This window comes from Macaca fascicularis, chromosome 14, assembly GCF_037993035.2.
Source record: "Macaca fascicularis isolate 582-1 chromosome 14, T2T-MFA8v1.1".
In the NCBI taxonomy this organism is placed as follows: Eukaryota; Metazoa; Chordata; class Mammalia; order Primates; family Cercopithecidae; genus Macaca; species Macaca fascicularis.
In genome coordinates, this window is record NC_088388.1 from 128,828,481 (window position 1) to 128,834,480 (window position 6,000).

A 6,000-nucleotide genomic window follows, 5' to 3' on the forward strand; every position below is an offset into this window, starting at 1 on the left:
CAGTTGGAAACATACTGAGCCTGTGCAGAAAGGAGTTATCACAGCAGGCCTTGACACTGCTGTTCATAGAAACACCTGTCCGCAAGGTTGGCCCTTGGCTGGTGTCTGGGAACTTGGCTCTCAGAGCATCCCTAGTTAACCGTTAACTGATAAGGTGATTAACTGATGGCTAGACTGTCTGTGCAGACAACACAATTTATGCCAAACACCTACTTTCCATCTGAGAGTCTAGAATTTTGCTAGAAGAGAGTGCCAATGTGACCAGCCCCCAGTTAAGACCTTTGGGTACTAAGTCTCTACCGGGCTTCCCCGCACAGAAATGTCACACGTGTGTTGCTGCATTTTTGTGGAGGGACAGTGGGCTCTGTGGGACCCTGGTGGGACGGAAAGAGCATAAGGAAGTCTCGCATGGGTTCCTCTAGACCCTCCCTGTGCCTTGACCCCTTATGATCCAGCCGTGTGTCCTCACCACAACAAAAGGATAAAGCCTCACCATGAGCCCAGCTGTGTGCTGAGTCCCAGGAGCCCTTCCAGAGAACCTCCAAACATGAGGTGGGCATGGGGGCCCCTGACACACAGCCTCCGGATTTAAATTTGGGAGTAATCAGCAGATAGGAAAAAATGGAAACCATGGGGGTGGATGGGATCAGCCAGGAAGAGTGAACAGAACCCAGAGGAACTCAACAACTTAGGGATAAGCAGAGGGAGAGGGCATGCAGAGGAGGCCGGGATGCAGGCACAGGATTGAGGCAGGTCTGTCGGACTTAGCACAAGGTCATCGATGACCTTGGCAACACAGTCCCGTAGGCGGTGGTGTGGGGAGCTGACTTGATAGGGCATGAAGAAGGGAGCGGTTCTCTCAAGTATGACTGTGGAAGGTGCACAGAGGTATCAGAGAGAAATATGAGGAAGTGGAAACATTTTTTTTTTTTTTTTTGAGACAGAGTGTCGCTGTGTCGCCCAGGCTGGAGTGCAGTGGCCAGATCTCAGCTCACTGCAAGCTCTGCCTCCCGGGTTCACGCCATTCTCCTGCCTCAGCCTCCCGAGTAGCTGGGACTACAGGTGCCTGCCACCTTGCCCGGCTAGTTTTTTGTATTTTTTAGTAGAGACGGGGTTTCACCGTGTTAGCCAGGATGGTCTCGATCTCCTGACCTCGTGATCCGCCCGTCTCGGCCTCCCAAAGTGCTGGGATTACAGGCTTGAGCCACCGCGCCCGGCCTGGAAACATTTTTTAAAGGGGAAAGGGAACATGATCATTTTTTTTCTCTTCCTGCCTTATGGCAGGCTCTCAGCTAGACACGTGTGGTGCAAATGAAGACGAGATGTGGCCTGGGACTCACAGTGTATGGTCCAGCAGCAAAGACAGAAGGAGCCTAGGGTGCTGAGTATTTGAAAAGTGAAGTGCAGGCAGGGCATGCTGGCTCATGCCTATAATCCCAGGACTTTGGGAGGCCGAGGCGGGAGGATCACTTGAGGTCAGGAGTTCGAGACCAGCCTGGCCAACATGGTAAAACCTCATCTCTACTAAAAATACAAAAATTAGCCGGGTATGGTGGTAGGAGCTTGTAATCCCAGCTACTCAGGAGGCTGAGGCAGGAGGATCACTTCAACCCAGGAGGCGGAGGTTGCAGTGAGCTGAGATCGTGCCACTGCACTTCAGCCTGGGCAACAAAACCAGACTCTGTCAAAAAAAAAAAAAAAAAAAGCTAAGTGCACAGCAACATGAGGGTGCCTAACCTGGGGGTTTCTTTGAGGGCATGACCTTTAATCTGTGACCTGAAGAATAAGTAGGAGTGTGTTAAAGTGGGGAGAGAAGAAAGAGGAAAAGGGACATTTCCGGAAGAGGAAAGAGTATATGTGATGTTTGCAGAGAGAAGCTGTGTGCTTTGGAAGAGCAGCAGGAGCTCAGGGAGCGAGGGGAGAGCGGAGAGACATGACTGTGAAATGCGGGAGTGAGAAGACGCAGCACCTGCGAACACTGACGGGGGCTGTCAGCAGGCAGGGAGGGGCTGAGTCTTTGGGAAGGGAGGGATTGTGGAGGGGCTGAGTGCCTTGAGAGGGTGGAGGGCTGCAGTATTGAGAAGGGATTAGTTTTGACAGTGGGAAAATACCTCATCATGTAACAGAAACAGAAGGAGAAAGGATAGATTTTAAAAAGGATGGATATACAGATGGTTCTCAATTTATGATGGTTCAGCTTACAATCAATTGTTTGACTGTTTGATGGGTTTATCCCAGTGTAACCTGATTGTAAGTGGAGGAGCGTCTGGGCTTAGGACGATTCAACTTACACATTTTTGACTTTACAATGGATTATTGGGATATTAAATGCATTTTAGTCTTATGATATTTTCGACATACGATGGGTTTATCAGGGATGTAACTCCGCACAAATTAAGGCGCATCTGTAGCTACAAGCAAGACTTCAGGATTGGTGATAAGAAATGAACAGGGTTTTTTAAATGATGATTTCATTTTCTTGTGGTTTTTTTTTTTTTCCTCACCCTGTCCTGCTTCCTGAGATCTGGCACATTTGTAGGCTAGGCTTTTGGTAATGTAGCTCCAGATGGAGAAGAGGGAGACATGTTTTCACATCCTTACACACCAGAGACAGGCTAGCAGGAGGCCACAGTTAGCACTGCGCAAAGCCTACTCTCTTAGGTATGCTGTCCTTGGTCCTGTCCTTGTGAGGGCTTTCCCCCTTCCCCTCACCCACCTTTGGGATCTGAAGAGCCATCTCCATCTAACAGTGGAGCTAGAAAGAACTGAGGGAGTGACAGACCATGTCAGGGCCATGCGCAGGACTCTGAGCAGTGGTGGAAACTGAGGAACCAACAAGGAGGATGAGGTAGAGAAGCCAGGCCACGAGGGAGCCTGGGCGCGTATTTATTTATTTATTTACTTTTGAGAAGGGGTCTGGCTCTGTAGCCCAGGCTGAAGTGCAGTGGTAGGATCACGGCTCACTGCAGCCTCGGCCTCCCCAGCCTCAGGTGATCCTCCCACCTCAGCCTCCTGGGTAGCTGGAACAGCTCTGGCTAAGTTTTTTATATTTTTTGTAGAAACGAGGTCTCACCATGTTGTCCAGCCTCAGCCTCCCCAAATGCTGAGATTCCAGGCATGAGTCACTGCGCCTGGCATTTTTTTTTTTTTTTTTAGACCTAGGTGTTTAAACCTGATGATGTGCTGTGCCCTTCAGAGAGCTGGAGGATTAATTTAATCAGGGGGAGGAGTTATCTTCTGAGTCTTCATTCCCCTATGGATTTGGCAGAGATTGGAACATGCCTGTTGAATCCAAAATAAGGGAGAGTTATAATATTCCTCTAGATTCGTGTCTATACGTGGCCTGTTAACGGTGAGCTGGCGTCCCCTCTCCCTTCCATGATAAGAGATACGGTACTGGGCGCCACTTAGCAGTGGAGGTGAATTTGTTTACTCACAGTGAAGCGTAGCAGGGCGATGACCTGGAGGAGCATGGGAAGCACAGAATAGTTCTGTGGATGACCAGTGGTAAAGCTGAGAGGGGAGTCTGCTTGGGTTGCTGGACAGTTTCCATCAAGCGCTGTAACTTTATGGTGGCACCAGTGTGCTCAGGGCTGGGATTCCCCTGGGGTGTGGATCTGCTTGCTAGCAGGATGACAAGAGAGGTGTGGAGAGGGGAATGGGTGCCGTGTGAGGCTCTGCCTGCTGAGCAGCACAGAGAGTCAGTGGGGCAAGGGCACTGAGAACACTGGCAAGATTGAGGTGGAGGTGCTGAACGTGGAGTCCAAGCAGCTCAGGGAAAGAGCTGGAGACAGAGGAGCAGGAAAGACAGATGGGGGAAGGACATGTGTGGGGGTGGTCAGGGCATGGGGAAGGATGCACTTATGGGAAAGATCTGGGCAGATGGGAGGTTGTGGTTGGGGAAGAGGAGATTTGATGTAGTACTTCAGAGGTGGAGCAGTTCTGAGTAATGAGCAGCTTCAGGATGTGGCCTCAGGGCAACCTCGTTGAGCCTTGTCACCAGTGGGACCCTCTCTTCCATCCCGTGTCCACACGGCCTCTCTCCTGGCAGCCTCTGAGGCACCTCCCCTCCTAGCTACCCTTTTCCTATTTTCTGGTCCAGCAAGAGGAACTCACAGCATCTTTTCTTACTTCCGGAGAAATTCATTCCACATGTGTCTGATTCATTCTCGTTTACAGAAACTTGAAATCTCCAGTGTCCAAAAACGCTTTCAACTATTTTTTTTTCTTCCCTTTCTTAGAAACAGGAAGTTGTGTTTGGCTACAGACAAACTATTTCAGGGCCCCTGGGACTTACAAGATGTTTGGAATGAGGAACGGTGAGGTCTGGGGAAAGCTTCTTTCCTCTCTCCTTTCCTGGGGCGATTCGCATCTGCCAGGCTGGGCTGGGCAGCTCTAGGGGCTGGAAGGATAGCCGGAACCTTCCTGTCTCTTTCCACTGAGCCCTAGGCCTGAGGGAAAGTATGTTCTAAAGAGACAGGTGGCTTTGTTGCTCCCTGCTTGTCATTATGGTTCAGAATGCACTTGTGCACTGGTGTCATGTCTCTTCCCAATACTTGAGCAGTGGCTGTGACGAGTCCCTTGATCTACTTCGGGGGATGTGGGCTGGCCGGCACTCAGTTTTAAGCAAGGCCTGCTCTTTCCAAAGTGGAAGGTCAGAGAAGCTCCCTACCTGAAGAAGAACAAGCCAGGGAGGTGTGGTACCAGCTGTTTAGGACCACACCTATTGGCTACGTCTGGCCAGGTCATTCTGACGTGTTGCCCTGGAGAGCACACAGGGGCTTAGGAGGGGCTGGCGAGGGGCAGGGAAAGTGTGGGAGTCACAGCCCACCCACTCCGTTCGCGGGACACTCCAGCTTTTACTGTTGCTCGTTGTGTTATCCTGTATTGTTGAGAACGTTGTCATACATACAGTCAATACAACCACAGTATTGTTGCATTAGTGATCACCGACATTGAGCCAATGAAGACGTCGGCTTAGATGGGTGACTTCTTTCCCACATTCCACATGCAGCTCTCCCAAGACGGTGAGCTCAGCGGAGGCCCCCAGAGAAACATGCTATGCGGGAGGAGAGTTTCCCCATAAGACAGACCGTCCTTCAGCCCCGGCCACCAAAGAGGAGCAACCCGGGCCTGCTGTTCTCCAGGACTGAATGCGGCTGCATCCTTCCCTTCCTCTGCTTCCTGCTCCAGTACCTACTGATGGTGCACACGTGGGGCCTGGGGAAGCTGGGTATCTAACCCACAGTGCAGCTACGGATGGGAAATTCTGGGCAGGGACGAGCTTGTCTTCCCCCGGGGAATTCCCTCCCATGTTGCACAGGGCAGAGTGGGAGTGGAGCAGGGCAGAGGACATGTCTCAGGGCCAGTAACCTAGGCTTACAGAAGACGTCATCACTGTCCTCATGACGTTCACCCTGTCTCCTGTTTTTTGGGGCCATGTATTCCGAAATGTATTTTCAACTCATCACAGGGGCAAAAAGAAGTGATGAGTCTGTGGCAGCAGAAATCTGGGAATCCAAGGGTCATGCTACATCTAGTCCTCTTTGGTAAATTCTGCCTTCCTGTTCACACTTTTCGAGAAACCATTTTGAATTCCCAAACAGCAAAGGAAATGCTGCAGGTTCCTGGAGGGACCTGGTGATCCGGGGCAGAGCACACAGAGTCGAGATTGCTGCGGGGTTCACGGGCCACCCCTCCCGGGACCAGGGGCACCTGGGCAGGGGAGTCTGCACCATGCGGGAAAGCCCAGTACACGCAGCTGCTCACCACTGCAGACTCCACAGTGCAGGGCTGACAAGGCCTCCCTCTTTATCTGCCCTGGACCACAAGTGGAAAAGATGAAGACAAAGCAAAAGCCAATATCCCTTAAGAACTTTCCAATTGTTCTTGTCATGTGTCGTTTTGTGTTTTTGGGGGTGTGGGGAGGGATGGTGGTTTGAAACAGCTCCGAAGTGCACTCCAGAGGAAAGCAGGAGGGGTGACATGTGTGGACACCTG

The 6,000-nt window shown here is 51.2% G+C and overlaps 1 pseudogene; it reads left to right on the plus strand.

Moving 5' to 3' along the window:
- Positions 1-5,366, plus strand: part of LOC102122940 (uncharacterized) — a 31,039-nt pseudogene extending 25,673 nt beyond the window's left edge.
- Positions 5,367-6,000: the final 634 nt, after the last annotated feature.